This window comes from Salvia hispanica, unplaced genomic scaffold (genome assembly GCF_023119035.1).
Source record: "Salvia hispanica cultivar TCC Black 2014 unplaced genomic scaffold, UniMelb_Shisp_WGS_1.0 HiC_scaffold_868, whole genome shotgun sequence".
NCBI classification, from domain to species: Eukaryota; Viridiplantae; Streptophyta; class Magnoliopsida; order Lamiales; family Lamiaceae; genus Salvia; species Salvia hispanica.
The window spans coordinates 1-19,169 of NW_025952652.1; the positions used below are offsets into that span (position 1 = coordinate 1).

At 35.1% G+C, this 19,169-nt stretch overlaps 1 pseudogene; it reads right to left on the minus strand.

The window, feature by feature from the left end:
* Window positions 1-17,128: 17,128 nt before the first annotated feature.
* LOC125200256 lies at window positions 17,129-17,740 on the minus strand (annotated as a pseudogene).
* Window positions 17,741-19,169: the final 1,429 nt, after the last annotated feature.

The following is a 19,169-nucleotide window of genomic DNA, read 5'->3' on the forward strand; positions in this document are numbered from 1 at the left end:
TGCCTTGTTGTAGAAGGAAAAAATCTCCAAAATATGGTAAACTGGGTGCATTTCTAAGGTTTCTCGGATTCGCCGCCTTTCTCCGCGGACCACGCATTTGGCGGCGGTCGCCGCGTGGAGCCCGGGAGAGTCTTCCTCGGGCGACCGCCGCATTTTCCGGCGGTCGCCGGACGAGACTTCTCTTCCAAGCACATTTTTCCGAGGCGGACCGGCCGCATGATGCCCGTCGGGCCCCGGTCGCCGCGCACATCCGCGGGGACGCCGTCGCCGTCCGACTCCGATTCCCAAACTTGGCGTTTTGGCTCTCTTTTTCGGCTCAATTATGCACATTTCTCACAAAACACGTCAAAATACCAAAATAGACAAAATATGCAAATAATGGACGTGTAGAGTGACTTTGACATAAAAAACGGACCAAATAATGGCCTTAAAATATGCAAAATCCGGGGATATCGGGGATGCGTATGTGTGTGCGTGGATCGTGTGTGTGTGCATGCTTTGGTGTGCGGGCATGTGTGTTATGTGTGTGTGTGTGTGTGTGATGTGTGTTGTAAAACACTCTTGCGTGACATGTTTTGATGTCGATCGGAGTTGTGGTGAAAATAGAAAGTGATATGATAATCATGCCTTGATTTTTGAGTGATAATATAAAACGAATCGATGAGAAACGAAAACGTTGGGAACATGCATGATTTTGAGTAGATGATTGAAACTTACTTGTGTTACACATAAAATAAAGGTGATAACTTGCGCTCTCGACGTGATAGCAAGAGGAAGAACGTACTTATGATCTAAGGAGTCGAGGTGGGTTTTATTCACTAAACTCTTTTATTACCAAAATATTGATTATGGTGTTATAAGGGTGGATTAAAATGTTATGCCATGCCTATGATTGTTTGATTATGTTGTGTGCTGATGCCTAGTTTGTGAGTCTGCTCCATTAGGCTATAGGGCTATAAAAACGAATTCGGTGAGTAGGGCCGCAAACCCTATCGGCTAGTGTACCGTTAGGATCGGGAGCCGTCCTTGCTAGTCGGCCGGTCTCGTGGGCGAATAGTGTGGCTACACTTTCGTCGCACTATGGAATTGTTGATTGTTGAGAAAATGGGAGGAATTGTTTGGTGGTCGATCATGAAATTATTTTGTGATACTCGATGATATTCTTTTATAAATGTAAACTCGAGTTCACTATGGTAAGGATGACATACTACTAAAATTGTTTAGGCATGAGTTCACTTGGTATGTTTAAAATACTGCATGCATGTGTTTCCTGTGCAGTTTGAGTGACGAGCGGTTTTGTGTTGAGCAAATAAATTGAATGATAATATGATCGTCTTGAAACATTGAGTGGGGTTGTGTCTTCGAAGAGTCATTTCTTTTTGGTGTGTCTAGAAGCTAATGATGATTAGTGAAAGCGTGTTCTTAAAAAAATGCGAAGAAAACCCTCGGTCAAGAAATCGCTAGACACTGGTCTAGGAACTTAGAGAACCTTGAGCTACCTATCGTCGGGCACACAATCACTTCCTTAACTCCCTCTTCAAAAACCCTCGACCGTTTACCTAAAAGAAACTAGTACGTGGAAGTAGGGATTGAATCCACGAGAGATGAATGCGCAAGTAAACATGTTCAAGGATTTGGGGACTATTTTTGTGTTGGGCTGCCACGCAATTTTAGGGTTGAGCTTTTTATCCTAGACTTGGTAATTAAAATATGCTACTATAACAACTGGATCGAAAGAACTACTTCCTAAATTTACCTAGACACGGGAAAACAACCGAAGGTGGGGACCATTTTACGAAAAGGTAGAGTACGGATGAAAGGTTGCAAAATAACTAAGTAAAGGACCAACTAACTGACATCATCTTCTCCAACATTTGGCATGAAACAACCGATAAAAACAAAGCGAGAACGTAATCGAAACAAGCGAGCAAATTAAAGACAACAAAACGAAGAACAGTTAAAACTAAAGCGGATCTACGGCTACTAGACGAAGTAAAGTAAAAATGAAAGCGAAAAATCAAAAATCCATGCACTACTCATTTCCCTGCTCGAATCCACACTTCGGATGCTAAATCCACTCCGGATCCAAGCATCGAGACAAACTCCGATTAAAATCATCACCATAACTGCGATTCGCCGATTCACCACGATTAACAACGAATTTCCGATCAAGTCAGAAACATCCAAGCGAGAGAACAACAATCAACCTCGAAATAAAACCTCAAAACATAGAATCAACGTAAATCAACACAAAATCAACACCATCATGACGTAAAATAAAATTCATAGATAAACGATAAGTAGCAATGAGCAGTTGACTTCGAAAACGGTGAAGTTCGACGGAAATCAAAACGCAAAAGCGAAAGGTAAATAATTGTATCTTCGCCTACTTGAGGACGGTGTTGCAACAATTTCTCGAAAATGAACCTCTAAACTACCCCGAATCCCCATTTTCCCAAGTGTGTGAGTGTGTGTGTGTGAGCCGAGAGCTAAATCATGTATATCTCATGTGTTGCATGCTCCTCTTATATAGGCGTGGAAGTGGGTCAGCCGAGGGGCTCTCTTGTGTGAATAGTCTTTTTGCCCTCGGCTTTGGACTCCTTCGTCTAGCCATTTTCTTCTTGATTTTGCTCACTTTCCGCCTCTTTCCTTCGTTGGTCCACGTGCCCGTTCTTCCGGACCTGGCAATTCCTTCACACACGACTTAAAATTTGTGTTAGACCCAGTAAATGGTGACTTTTCATCACATAACCGATGCATGAATTTAGCCTTATCATCTTCATACATGACTTCACTTTTCTCTTGGTTGCTTCCGCTAAACATGAAACTTAGTATCGTTTGTTTTTGAACTTATTCCTTTTGGTTTAGAATATTGAGACATAATGCGTTTTTGGAATGCTTGGTCAAAACCCTTTAAATGAAACCTGGCCTATGTTCTTGTTGCTTTTAAGTCCGCCTAGGTAGCGATCGCCGTATTTATTATATCTAAAATGATGGGCTACAGATACTTTGGCCAAATTCATGTACCTAAAAAAATGTTCCCTTTTCCTTGAATTGTGGTGCGGAAAAGCTGCCTATTAATTATCACAGCATCATAAAACTCTTGGGGTGAATCTAAGTAGGACTCAAATTTGGAGGCTGATAATTGAAAATGTGCAGAAGAGAATAACATTATGGAAGATAGAGAATCTTTCAAGAGCTGGCAGGTGTTGAACAACCTACCAATGTACAACCTTAGTTTTTTTCGATTGTCTAAAAAATGGTATAATGCATCATCCAAATCAAACGGTAATTTTTTGGGGGAAAACATTGATGGTGAGAGAGGGGCAATCTGATAGCATGGAATGTTATTAAAAAAACTTTGGAACAAGACAATCTAAGAACCTGAGATATTTTTTTATTAAGAACGCATCTCTACTCTTCAAGTAATAGGTGGAGATTTGCGGACAAACACAAACCATTGTAGAAGGAAATCGATAGGTCCAACCACGTTCGAGAAATCTCTTGTCTACAAACCACTCAAATAAGAACAGTCTTTGGAACCAAGTCAAAAGCTTTGAGAACTTTGTCATGGAGGTTCAAGAAATGGTGAGAAATGAGATCCAAATGAACGTGGGAAATGGAGAATAGACGAGATTTTGGTCTGATCTTTGGGAGGGTAAGATAGTCTTTTGGCCCAATTAAGTTCCAAGACTATTGCTGTATATACTTTGCAGTTAATTTTAATGCTAAAAAATAGAACATTCCTATGTCTAGTTAAGATGACCCTTTCTTTTCGTATTTGTTTTGAAAAATAATAATAAAAGTTAAAGTGGAAAAAAATTAAAGTAAGAAGCGAAAATAATGTAGAAGAGACTCTCCTCTATATCATTCTTTTTCTTACTTTACTTTTTCCACTCTACTATTTATTATAATTAAAACACTTGAAAAAGGGATCATGCTTATCGATGGAAATCTTGCTTACTACCTCTATAAATATGTAGGTGGGTGTCTTTGGCCAGGTTAGTTTTTGGTTGTTTTCAGGTAGTGCTCTATGTTCTACCTTGCCCAGTTCGTCACTCTTGATGGCTTAAACTATTTGGATTAAAAAATGTGATCCTACTGTGTATATGAACTCATTTAATCTATATAACAATACTTCTTCTTGTTTCATATTTTACGGTGCGAGTTTTAAGAAATTATTTTCTTTGTTAGTAAAAGTAGGTAGAAAAGTTAGTAGAAGGTGGATCCTACTTATAGTATTAAATTTATAATAAATGTGAGTGAGAATGATTAATGGAATGTAGAGTTCACTAAGAAAATTGTAAAAATGAAATGAAATATTAATTGTTAATTGTCCAAATAAGGAAATATGAGATATTTAATAGGAACCGGAGGGATTATTGTAACTAAAATAGTATAAATTAAAGTGCGATAATAACACTAGACTTATTAATTGATGAATTGTGGATAACATTACCAATACCAAAAGCTCCCAAAGCAGGGGATTCCATCCTCGATACAAATATTGTTGATTGGAAAATTAAAAGGTTAAACATATATTTACAATTTATTTACGAAAGACAAAATATATCGAGGATGGATAAACAACCATGAGAAAAGGAAAGTCATAACAAGTATCAGAGACTGTTTCAAATGTTTGAGATAGAGCATTAACTTTTTGTAATTCCCTATATATATTCTACTACTATGGTCATCTATTCATATTGAATATTGTATCAAGGTTGATAGACAATTAGCATGAAGAATTTCAAAGATTGAAATTTCTAAACACAATATTAAAATTTCAGCTAAGAATATGCAGTCGAAATACATCCTTCTTTAATTATTGCTCTTTGTTTTCATACTTGGTTCATACTTGGTTCACCGGTCTGCATGCAAGTAGCATATTGGTGTTAGACAAAAAGAAAGAACATAGTACTCCCTCAGTCCAGAGAAGTAGACACATTTTCCTTTTTAGTTTGTCACCCAAAAGATGTCGCGTTTCCACTTTTGGGAAAAAAGTTCTCCTCAACGTGAATATAAAAATTATATTTTCTCTCCCATTTAACACACAAAACAAAACCTCAAAAACCCGGCATTTTCAAAGTATGCCAACTTCTACGGACGGAGGAGTATATGATATTGCAATAAAATTTCATTAACAAAACACCGAAGTTGTGAAGATATTTAGTTGTTGAGAAAGAATTAAGAATGAGTATGAAAAAATACCTTATCATTATTGTGATTACTGGAGAAGTCATGGATAAAGCTATCCATATCATTGAGGTATTCATCGGATGAAGGCATAAAGTCCCTTCCATAATGCTGAGGAGTAGTAGTAGTAGTAGTAATGATCGACCCATTTTTCATTTGACTTGTTTCTTGAGTCTTTGAGGGTTTGTATATTTTGGGCATTGACCCGAACCGTCTTGGCTTGGCTTGGCTTCTATTTCCATTCGGAGATGAATGATGACTAGTTTGAAGGTTTGGCTTTCGCTCTACCGGAGATTTCCAAAGATCATTGCGACATTTCTATAAATTAAATTAGAATAAAAAATGAGGATATACTACTAATTTTGTTATGAAGCTTAATCTAGTTGGATTAGAAAACGAACTTGGAGATGGCTTGCAACTTGCATTCTGTTAAGCCGGGCTCATTCATCAACTCTAAGATCTCTTTTGGAAAACACCCTATAAATGCATATGACATTAATACACATAGTGAATATAAAATTTAACATCAAAATATATACGTACTTCCTTCCCGAGTTGCCAAGCTGCATCCTCGAACTTGGCGTGCAACTCTTGAGTCCATTCGGTACACATCTTTTCCGCACATTACCATTTTGGCTCATCATATTACTGGATCCTTGGTTGTAATCCTCATATCTACCTCTACATCTACTCTTATATTTGCCATTCCTATTTACCATCATTCTAGGGTTAGGGTTAGGGTTAAGATTTTTATGATGAACCACTTCCCGGAACTCGACTCCCTAATGATCCTAGGTTGTTGGATGCGATTATATCCTGTTCCCCGATCATCCTTGCCTTCTCCCTCGTAGCATGTTGCGATAAGTATCTGAGAAACTCTACCGGTGGTGGCTTCTTGATGCAAATGGATGCTTCATTTTGAGCCCTCAACAACGTGTTGTCATCATCTGCCATCACTATACAAATACCAGAAGTATTTAACTTCACATACATTTTTAGTAGAAAATTGGCTTCAAAATGAATAGAAACTTACAAACCACTGGAATACACATGTTGAGTGCATGCTGAAGAAGTAGTCTAAAACCTTGGGGATCCGGAGAATTGATGTTCGCCATCACAACGTCGAATTTTGCATTCGCAAGCATTGGTATCGAAGGATATGGAAGCTCAACACAAGTAACTGATCACACAATTACGATACAAAATTTGCAATTTCTTTAGCCTAAATAATTTAATATAGATATATATTTTTAAGATTTAATATCATTCATAGTCACTGAATTAAGTAAAAATGAATTTTTAAAACTATATCTACCTTTATACTGCAACGTTTCGAGTTGGTTAACTATGTTAAGGGCGTCTGCGTCATGATCAACTAGCAAAACATGCATTGTTGTATGGATAAAAGCCACCGGAACACTGTTTATATTTTCAGTCCAAAAATTGCTTGATTCCCACATATTGATGTTTTTCTACAAATAGAGACAAGATAACTTCATGTTTGGTTAGTGTGAAAATATTTCAAATTCGGATAAAAAAAGATGAAATACACCAAAGAAATGATCGTATGGATAAATTACCGAATGCAGAGTTAATTAACAAGAGATATGGAGGTAAAGATGGTGAAAATAAAGAGGAAAATGGATAAATTTATAGTAGCGACGACTGAAATATTTAGGAATTTATTATGTGGATATCTATTATAGAGATCTTGAATAGGTAATCTCGATTAGTAATATGGTCAACAATCAAATGCTAATTAATTTATCCAGAACTCAGAACTTTTCAATTAAATTATCCACACAAAGATATAAATGTATCTAGATAAGACTGTTGATGTACTTATCTCTTTGTGTTGATATATAAATGTACATACATTATTAATAAAGGTTGTGTTTTTGTATTCATAATTTTTAATATACAGTATTAAAAGTCTGGCATTCTGGATTGAAAATTAGTTGCATTATAACGCGACCCTATTAATTAATGCTACGTAGTGTTATTTAGTCAAGAGATTGATTTAGATTGAGTCGCAGATTTTAGATTCTGAAGATTTTTATGCCAATTTCGTTATTACATAAAATGTTACACACAATTCGAAAATGATCTTATGCAATTTAGCGTCTACCAAATGAAATTATTCAAATTTTAAGATAAATATTATTATTGGATAAATTGAAAAATAGTAATCGTAATTTAGAAAGGCGTAGGCCAGGTCATACTACCTATTCGTTTTCCTTACTAAATTAATATATACTCTGTAATATATATGGAATAGCATTCTGCATTCATCATATTCTATTTACTTCTACCCTTTTTGAGGCAAGTCGCCATCATTTGAAATTCTGTAAATATCACATAATTAAATTCCAATTTTCAACTTTCCATGCTCCCTCTATCCATTGGACGCTGTTTGATAAGACAAGATACAAGATATAGGCTGTTTGATACAATATTTATTAAAAAAAAGGATAAATGTGTTTGATAAGCAATGAATACAAGATATAAAATTATATAGGAACATTTTTAATTATTTGATATCATATTTAAGCATAACTCAAAGTCTAACATAAGACAAGGTCCGCCTTAATCTTGCCAATATTATAAATTTATAACTTTAACCATGTTTATGTGACCCACCAATTTGTCAAGTTTAACCACTATTATTTAATACACTATACAAATTTAGATAATTTCTTTCTATCAAAAACAACGAAAAAATCTTATCTCTGTCTATCTTTTACATGAAACCCGTATTAATTTCTTATTTTACATATCTTCTCATATTCCACTTTTCTTATCAAACGGATCCTGAAAATATAGGAGTACTACTATCATTGTTCCATAAAATTTGTTATTTATTTTAATCTTCATCCATTTCACAAAATTTATCATATTTAACTTTTTTCCTTTTTACAGAGGGACCTCACGTTCCAATAACAAATCTTACCCACATTTTATTTATAAAATTAATATATAATGTGATTATAAAATTAATATATAAAAGTTTTGACTCATATTCAACTATTTTTTCAACTCACATTCTACGATCTTAAAATCGATCGTCAAAACATGACAAATTTTATGGAACAAATGGATTACTAGTTTGACTATTTTGGGACATCCCGTAAAATTATATCCTCCGTCCGACTAAGATGACACATTGATTAGCCACTATGGGTTTAGGAGTTATTGGTTTAAGTGTTTAATTGGGAGAGAAGGTGTGTAAGTATTAAAGTAGAGAGATAAAGAAAGATTGATATTTTAATAGAATGAGAAAAAGTGGTTTGAATGTATTAATTGGAGAGAAAAATTACCAAAAAGAATCGCGGCATTTTAGTTGGACAAACTAAAAGGAAAAACGCAAAATCTTAAGTGACGGAGGGAGTATCAATTCTAAATAATGATTTTTTCTCTCTCTCTAATTAGATGGGTCACATTTTTCACTAACAATAAACTTATAGCTTTTTTTTTTTTTTTTATCTTATTCTTATTTTACTAATTACACATTACAACTCGTTTCATTTCAAAATTAATGTATTTTTTAAGACGGCGAGTATTAGAAATAGTTGAATTTCCTTTTTCGTCGATTCCATTTAAAATACTAAATCCATTTATAAACATTACCTCTTCTCTTTTATTGTATATTTGTGGTGGTCCCACCATACATTATACTATTTCAACTACTTTTTCATTTCTTTACTTTACCGATATGCATAAAATTTGTCTTCTCCAAATTAACATATTTTTATGAGACAGAGAGAGAGAGAGTGAAAAAACTAGTGGACGGAGTAAACTTTTAATTAAATTAAATTTAGAATAATTACTCCTTCATACAAATCGGCAATAAAATCCCGCTTTTTCGATTCATTCCATTGACCAATAAAAGTCATATTTTTATTATAAGTGGTAATTAAGTCTCACATTTCATTGTATATTAATGCTTCCTGTCTCATCTCAAGTGATTGACTTTCGCACATATTTGGAAAAAAATGATAATAAATAGTTAAAGTGGAGAGAAGTAAAGTAAGTAAGAGAATAATGTTGATATGACTTATTCTATATTCTTCTCTCTCTTACTTTACTTTGTCTCAACTTTAACTATTCTTTTCAAAAACAACGTCAAAAAAGGGAAATTTAAACACTGAGATTCGAGAGAGTATATAAAAGTATCTCAAGTTCTACTATTTTTTCCCCCATATTCTTTTACTATATTTTATAAAACTTGTCTCAAGTCAGAGGTGTAATTTTCATCTTTAAATATATATTTTAATTTTTACTATTTTTGATAAATACACTACACATTTCAATAATTCATTTCATTGATATTTTAATATAAAATTAATATATGTTTTATTTTACTATTTTTTGGTAAATGATAATTTTTTCATTAATTTTCTTTACCTTTTTGCAAAAACTGATGTCGAGCAAAGCGAGACATTTAAACTTGATTTTCCTTTTTTTGGTTGTCGTATTATAAGTAATAGACTTTCCATTTTTAGCTAAAATCAAAACATTTAATCTCTCCTACGTTAATTCTTTTATTTTTCCTACTTTATTCTCTAACGACTTAATTAATATCACTTTCTTAAATCTCGGCAAAAAAATCAATCACATGCGATAGATTGATGGAGTAGCAATTAAAATTAAGATTTACAAATAACATTAAATATAATAATTTCAATAAAACAACTTAAGATGTAAAATAATTTCATAATTTAAATGAAAAAATACATTTACAAAAATGTAATTCATTATCTAATTCAAATTCTATCTTGGCGGACGATGTCGAAGTATGACCTGATTTCTTCAACTAGATCATGTTAGAGTCTGCTATGTCTATCTTGATATTGTGGGGGTTTGGGCCCCCAATATAATGGACATGTTTGATTAATTTTGGCCCAATCTCGTGTGGCGTTGGTCAAAGTGAATTATATGCTAAAAGATGGAAGAAATTTAGAATTATGAACTGGACTAAGGTTCCGAAGAACTTGGATCTTTTTCAATGATGAATGTTGAAGAGTATTTAGAGATATTGAAGCTCTGCTCTTATTAGGTAAGTTCTGGCTCGAATGAGGTCAATTGGGCGCCACACCAATCTCAGCGGGCCGCTAAGATGAAATTAGCGGACCATTGGGCATTGTCCAGAATCATCTTAGTGGACCATTGGGCATTGTCTAGAATCTCGTGCTAATCTCGGCGACTGGTGGGCGAGAGGTCTCGGCCATGTGCTCCGAAGCGAGCCGCTGTGGCATCTCTATCGACCGCTAAATTGCTCCGGTAGGTCAGATCGTAAATTTGACTTTACACCTTTTTTGAAGTCTTCTTCTATCATTTCCCATCAATCACATTACAAATATCAAAATGTAAATAATACGTAAATTAAAGAACATAATTCACATGCATCACAATCAAAACGAGTTAAATATAGACCTTAAAAGCATGGAAATTATGTGTTTATCACTAATTGCAAGTATACAAAGTAGGAGTTAGTATGGCTAAAGGTCAAGATCTGATATCGAGTATGAGGAGTAATATGTAACTTGTCTATTGCATGCAAATATCATTTACTATTTGGACAAAAGATGATGTTGGTTGATTTTTCTTTAACTAAAATAGAATATAATAAAAAATAAAGGAAATAAAAATATCCCATCCGTCCACCATTAAATGCTCATATTTGACCGGTGACGATTTTAAAAATTATTTGACTTTAGAAGTAAAATGGATAGAAAAGTTGGTGGAATATGGAGCCGTTTATAATAAAAGGAGCGAATGTAAATGAAGTGTATGGTCCATTACCAAATATGGTAAAAGTGAAATGAGACATTTATCTATGCATGAAAGAAAAAGGAAAAACGAGACATTTAATGGCGGACAAAGGGAGTATGATAAACTAGACTAGGAAATTGATTTCACCAACTCCTTAGTTATTCCAATTATTTAGTTCGCGTCCATCCAACTCAAGCTTATTAGGATTTCTTATTTTTTGGTGACAAGAGATGATGTAAAGTGATGGTCGATCCACTACATCAACCCACTACACTTTGGAACTAGTATAGAGTAAGTAAATGGTCGATCCTACGAAGAGGAATGTAACGGAGGTTCGAGTTCGAGGACTTGGGAACGGGTTAGTTGTTGCCACGCAAACTTAGGTTGAGAACTTTAACTACTATACTTGGGAAAATGTAGAATTATCTAACAACTAGACCTAGGAAAAAAATAGATCAATCTTTCATAATGAAACATTTGATCAAACATAGAGTAAACTTAAAAACGGATTTATTAATGTAAGGACCTCCTAAAAACATCTAGACAAAAGAAACATGCAACCATTTTCCCAAAAAAATAGTACGGATGGCGCAACAAAATCGATTAACTAACAACGATTTCATCTCTTCCAAAAATCTAGGCATAAACATGTAAAAAAAGAAGAACAAACCAGATCGCAACAAGATACCAAATTTGACGTTAGAAATTGCGATTAACCAAAATAAAAAAATCTACAACTACTAGACAGATAAACAAAAAACAAACTAAACATCATAACCATGCGAATTTAGGTTTAAACGCATGCTTAATCCACTCGGGTCCAAGCCATAACCCAAAACGCAAAACCCATCTCCACTACTCCCTTTTAAACCCAAATTTTCTTCGATCAATGACAATCAAAACCCAAAATTTAGCTTCAATCCAATAAATCAAGTGCGAAAAGCATCCCAAAACAAAAACAAAAAAATCAACACAAATTAAACGAAAAAGGGAAAGAACACTTCCATAGCAAAAAATCCAAAAACCAACACAAATTAACAAATGAAATTAACAAAAAGTCTCAAAACAAAAGCAACAAAAAAATTAAAAAACAAATTGTTTCTTCGCCCTCCGCGAGGGCGTTACACGATTCCCACAAACAAGACGAAAAAACCCCTCGAATTACCCCCTTGGTTTTGTTTGTAGAGAAAATTATATGATAAAGTGAGTAAGAACGGAGCGTGAAAAGGTGATGATCATGTATTTCGCCCTATTTTAAAACGGGGGGTTGACTTCTAGATTCTTCTTTGGGTTCTCCATTTTCCCCCCCCTTCAAGTTTTCCATCTGGAATTTGATGTCCTTTGTTCCTTTTTTTCTTCTTTTTTCCGCTCAAATATTCTCCTTCTTTTTCCCAGCCGAGCTTAAAACCCGCCTTAAAACACGTGTTAGACCCGGAAATCATTAATTTTCCCCCATAACCTTCCAAAAAAAGATTTCAAAGGGGTTAAAAATACGTCCCGGGGAACTGCAACTTAAAGGGATCAAGAAATGTAGACTAGGGTTTCATTTAAGAGATTTAAAGATTAAGAAGCATCAAGGCATTAAGTCAACGGCTAACTACGAGAATCGGAGTTAATAGATATAATGGACTAAGCTCAAAGTCAAAAGGTTTATTGTAGCTCCAACAAAAGCGTAATAATTTTCAGTATTCAATGGGTTCAAACCAACCAAAGATAATAAGTTTCAAATATTCGCGGAAGCATTTCAAATAAGTCATGTATGATATACGACCTACTCAAAATCCCAATATGCATCCATATTATTCGTTGACCATGCTCAACACCACTGACCGCCCAAGTACTTCAGCCTCGGCTTTGCCACATGAGAGGAAAACACGTACGGTACAGGTGTTTTAAACATACTCGGTGGACTCGTACCAAAACATTTTATAGTTATACCACCCTTACCATAAGTGAACAGTTTGCATTTGTTAGAATATGTCGAGTATCTGAAATATATCATGGAGTAGCCGTTGACAATACCTCCGTTTCTCATCAATTATCATTTTTCATATGGTGCGGCCGAAGTGTGGCCCACGCGCCCACGGGAATCCGTGAGCTAACGGACGGCTCGATCTCAGTGTATGATAGCCTGATAGGGTTTGCGGCCCTACTCAGACCCGAATTCGTTTTTTATAGCCCTTTAGCCCTAATGGAGCGTCTTTCACAATCCTAGAGCATCGAGGCTGCCACCAATATCAAAATAATTATAGGCATGACATAACGAGTTTAATCCTTACTTATTGCTCCACTTTCATATATTTGCAACATAAGAGAGAGTTTAGAATAAAGCCCTCGATTTCCTTCGAGTTCAAACGCACTTCTTCTTGTTATCCACCTGCCAGAACCTTGAGCCTATCACCTTTAGTTAAGCTATATTTCAAATAAGTCTCGATCATGGATCAAAATCATGCATGTTATACGTTTCCATTTCCATCGATTATTTTCAATATTCCATATTAAATCAAGTACGATTATCATATCGTTTTTAATCTTCCTGACAACTCCGGATTTATCATCAAATCGTGACACGTATAGTGTTTCCCACACAACACACACACACACACAGCACGTGCCGCCTCTGGGCGTGCGCCCCACACTCGGTCACACTTATCACATGCATCCAAAGTCACTAGATTAATTTCCCCCTTCACTCGATCTAAATGCATGTGGACTCGAGAACACAGATTGATCAGTAGAAGAAGATCAAAATAAAAAGTACCTTTTTCCACAAGAACAATGGGTAGGAAACAAGTAGAATCTTGATTCTTCAACAAAATCTTGAATTTATTAATTCTTCTCCAAAAGATGAAGAATTAATGGAGAAAGTAGAGGAAAAATTTGAGAGAGTGGAGAGAGGAAGATCGAAAATTGGGAGTGGGCGTGATTTATGATGTCTTGGGGTTAGTTCTCACTCATTTATAAAGTGCAAGATATAATATCTTTAATTAAATAAATTAAAGATTTGGAAGAGATTTAAGGAGTAGTTGAGCGTTAATATAGTTGAGGAAAATAGGGAATTTGAAATTTAGGCTATTTATTAGCCTATGACTTAATTTAGATATTTCACGGTGTAGAATAAAATATCACGGAGCAGAAAATATAATAAATCTCCCCCGAGATATATGGTAGTAGGCGTGATTTTCAAATTCCTATAGGAAATAATTAAAATCCTTTAATTTAAATAGGATATGGTAAGATCTTCTTAGATTTGGCAAGATATGCTAGGATATTTGAATTTATTTATGGAAGAGAATAAACAAGGGATCAAATAAAATAATAATAAAATCCATGCTCCCGTAAAACATGGGATTTTCGAAAATCTAGAAACAAATATAGGGCGAAAATTTCATCGGCTAAGGAATATTTGGACTTTGGATTTAATTTGGATAATTATCCCAAGCGACAATTAAATCCAAGAAAAATAGGATTTCTCCTTCAATAAATAGGAGAATTCGAAAATTCCACATACTTAATAATGCTCCTATTAAATTCTCACTCATCCTTAGGAAAATAATTCACCACAAATATTATTTCTTCCCACATCAAAATATCCACATATTCGGATTTCACCTCCACTTCACATTTTCCAACGACTTTGACGAATTCCTTTGACCATTCATATTTTCCCACCATATTGACTATTCAATAGCCCGTCACATATTCAACAGTTGACCATTCAACTCGATCTCAATTCCAAATCGCAATTGAGTCTAGCAGTATTGCAATAAATCACTCATCATTTAATTCACACTAGTCTTAACCCACGTGCGATGCACGGCAAATATTTTTTATCCATACAATTTTAAATTGTTAATCGATTAATTAAAATAAGAAACAATATAATTATACGATTTAAAATAGAAAAATATACTACTATGCAATAAAAATTCAATAAATATATATTCCTCAATTCATTTTACCTAAAGACATTAACTTAAACATATTTAAATTGAATTGAGGCAAGCACAATTATTTGGACAATGATAAAGGAAACTACGTTAAGTGTTGACGATTTTTGAAAAATATGTTTAAAACAATCCTTCATATTTCTCTACTAAAAATAATAAATTGTGTAAAGATGAAGATAAATACTATGTATGTTTGAGTTAAGGATGTTACAATTCTTCTCTCTCTAAGAAGCTGTAAGAAATATTGGGATAAAATTACGGAGGCAATATACACGCGGTACTCTAACATTTGTAATCAAAGGGAAAAAAACAACGATAAATGAAATGGAAGTCTGATAAAGAATTAGTCGAAAATAATCTTTCGCAAGACAAATTACATCACGGTTAGTGCTCTCGGATTGACATATTTTCCCCCGAGAGATGAACGACTTCCTCTTTAACGTATATAACATTTCAAACACCTTTAGGCACCTATAAACTTGACGGAGCTCAAAAAATCGAGCAAAACAATGTTATAAAATGTTGAGAGGCTTGAGAGAGAATGAAGAATGTTTTGTTAGTGTGTATATTGTATTTCATCCACAATTCTATGCCTTTTACTCATACAAAATTAGTAAGTGAGAGATCATGGAATTAAAGCATCATAATTTTAAAATCAAGACAATATAGGTTACAAAATTTGTTAAATGCCATTATTCTATTTAAATATTTGTAACCCACCAATGAGTCATTGTAGTGCTTCAAGAATTAGTCAAATGCTCATTAAAATATCTAAATAAATATTAAATAAGATTCTTGAAATATTCCAAAGTGGATGCATCATTTATAAATATTTAGAATAAGGATAAAACATATAAATATTTCAAAAATGCCAAAACTACTTTTATATATGTATAGATATGTCATAGCATTTAAAGCATTTAATGCAAAAACTTCACGTCACAAAAATTAGGGTTCGAAAAACGAGGCGTTACATAACCGATGCATGAAATTGGCCATATCGGTATTATACTGCGAAGTTCTCAATTTAGTTGGAGTTCTTTTTATCTATCGAGTTATTCATTCTCATACGTTTCTTCGTTCATTTCGCATTATGAAGGAGATGGCAAACGTTGGACACATCTTAGGCATCAAGGTTATACTGATTTAGTCGTATGAAAGTTATGCATGTCTCAATATCATACATCAATACGGTTCTTAAGCTTTTTAGCATGGAAAATTTCAAGAAATGGTTTCTATCTTTTGACATGGAACTACCCTCTCTCAAGAGAGGAGTCCTAAGAAGACCTAGTGAGATTTGAGGGGGAAATGAGGCGAATTTCATATGTTTTATTGAGTTGTAAATAACTTGATGTATAGAGTAATAATTAAGATAACTTTCTCACAAATGGAAATGGTATATTTTTATGAGACGAATAAATGAAAATTGTACGTATTTTTTATGAGAAGGTGGAAGTATATAACTTGTCACTTCAATTTAATTCTGTCAAATACAATAATTTTGCCAAATTTATTAATATAACATTGTTAAATTAGATTGTTTGTCCTTTTCACTTTGGATTTCAATGGTTCATCAGTTATAATTTTACAGGCATCATACGTCAGTGATAAATTACCACAAACTCAAAACTCATTATTTTTGTGACCAAACTATCGTTGGTGATTTTAGAGACAATATATACTACTATTTTCATCCCTCAAATATTATTCCACTTTCATGGCGTAAATTTTAAGAAATGTAATGAAAAGTGAATTGAAAAAGTTAATGTTATCTTTTATATATTAATTTTATAATAAAATGTGAGTAGAAATGAGTTAGTGGAATATGAGGCGCTGCAAAAATGGTAAAAAGTGAAATGGGACAAACTGGGATAGAGATTTGAAATGGAAAAATAGGATAAGCCGAGGAGCGGAGGTAGTAGTGCGTGCTTCTATAAGATACTCCTCGGTTTAGCCGTAGTTGGTCGTTTTTCGTTGGAGGATTTCTTCATAATTAATTCGTTTATATATGGTAATTTTTTTTTAACTTTTCTTCTTTCTTTCTCTCTTATTTTATTTTTATAACATTATACTCTACCTTTTCCCCTCTCTCATTTCATTATCTGTTGTTCACTTAGCATCGACGTTAAATTCACAAGCTGTTGCCAGAAAGTTAAACATTATGAAGAAGCAGGGAGTACGTAAATAGATTGTCAATAATTTTACATTACAATTCATTGCAAAACCAAAACACAAGTAAACAATGCAACAATTCAGCCCCCAAATTAAATCAACAAAAAATTTAAAATAAAAATATAGTGAAAACAAGGTCATCATCCTCTCCCACCGAGCACAGACTTGAGCTTCTTCACCTGCGCGTCGTCAGAAACGTGGTCTTCTCCACCAACACCGACGGCAAATTGTTAGCGAAAAGCGCATAGTCCGTGATCTGCAACCCGGGGTTCGCGCTCCCAAAGCTCGCAAACGCCACGGCCGTCCTCCCCCGCCGTTGATCTGGAAATGCAGCAAGCCCTGCGGGAAAATCATCAGGTCCCTTGACGAGCTTCTTGACGTAGACCTGGATTTGGAGAACGAGGACACGAAACTGGCCGTCGAAGGCTGGGGTGACCGCTGCGCTGATGATGTTGGTGGTGTTGCCTGCCTTGCCGGAGCGTGAAGACGAAGTCGGCGGTGGTGACTTTGGCGGCGCTCTTGCAGGAGTAGTATATGCAGGCCAGCGTGGGATTTGATCAAGTCGGCCACGCAGAAGTCCTGCACGGAGGCGTGGAGACAAAGAGGAGGATGGAGAGAGTGAGAGAAAACAATGTGGATAGCTTATGCATTTTTGGTATTGTTTTGGTGTGGTTGGTTTGGAGAGTGTGGGGATTTATATAGAGTTGAGGGTTTGGAATTGGAGCACTTTTTCAATTAATGGAGGTTGTCCCTTGGTGGATTCAAGTGCAACATATTTGCATATATTTATTTATGTGATGAAGATGAATTTGTGATTTCATCAAATTGTAGAGACATAAATTCTCTTCTCTTCTTATTGCATTGTTCGTTTATTGATAATCGTGGAAGATATTATCACTAGGACAAATTTTAGATTTTCTTAATGTTTGTAACTTTTTCATTAAGTTACATTACTATTTAGATTAGTAAGGTGGGATTCAATATTAAAATTAATATTAAATTGGAAGTAAATCGATAAATATACTGATTTCTTGATTTTTTTGTACCGTATTCTGCTAATTTTATTTATTTCGTTATCGTAAAAGTAGAATTCGCTATTCCGTAAATGTTTTTCACTCACTTTTTTGTTGGCAATTGAAATTAAAAATATGTACAATATAAGCACACCGATATCCAGGAGAGATGCAGAAATCGTTATATATAAATCTTATGGCACTCACTCCTGTCAGCGATTGATTTTAGGATGAAAATAATGCATTTCTATCATAGTATCTATCCGAGTAGGTCGCCGACTTTGAGTCGGTTAAGCACTACCCACGATAGTATGTCTGAAATTTGGCCCAAAATAGTAGCGATAGTATATGTAGACTTAAGCCAAGTGGTCCTACCGACCCGAGAAAAAAAATTAGCCAGTTGTCCAATCGATAAGAAAAAAAAGTCGGCATAGGGTTCGCGTTGAGCGGCTTGAGGAGGTATTGGTAATTGAAATTAAAATATATTCTACTGTTATCTGTGTCAGGTAACAAGGAAGCTGAACTTTTTCTTATTCTATAAAATACACACTACTCTCTTTCATTCTCCATTCCACACACAAACACTACAAACACCACATCTATTCTTCTCTCAATTCACTTGTCTTTCCCTCTCCAATTTCTTTAAAAATGTCCGGTGATGGAAACTCCAGCGGCTCCGGTGGCTTCGATTTAAACGCGTTTGGCGACTGGGGGGGCATGTACAACTCGCTGGCTCGTTCGTCAACGCCGGGCACCGAAGGCTCGGCTACGCCGGCGCCGTACCAAGCTCCACATTTCGATCTGGATGCATACTATCGTCCCTCCCCTCCTCCGAGGGCAACGCAGGGACTGTCCCAAATTAGGGAGAATTTTCAGGAGGAACACATTCCGGAATACGTTCCGTTCAGCAGCGGTAGAGGCTCCGCCAGCCGCGATACCGAGGACGAAGAGACCCCGGTGGAGGAGGAGGTGGAGGAGGATCTAGGCCGTCATCCATACAGCTCCAAGGAGACGTTGGCTCTATACACCTCTTGGCTCACAGTCTCGTACGATCCCATCGTCGGGA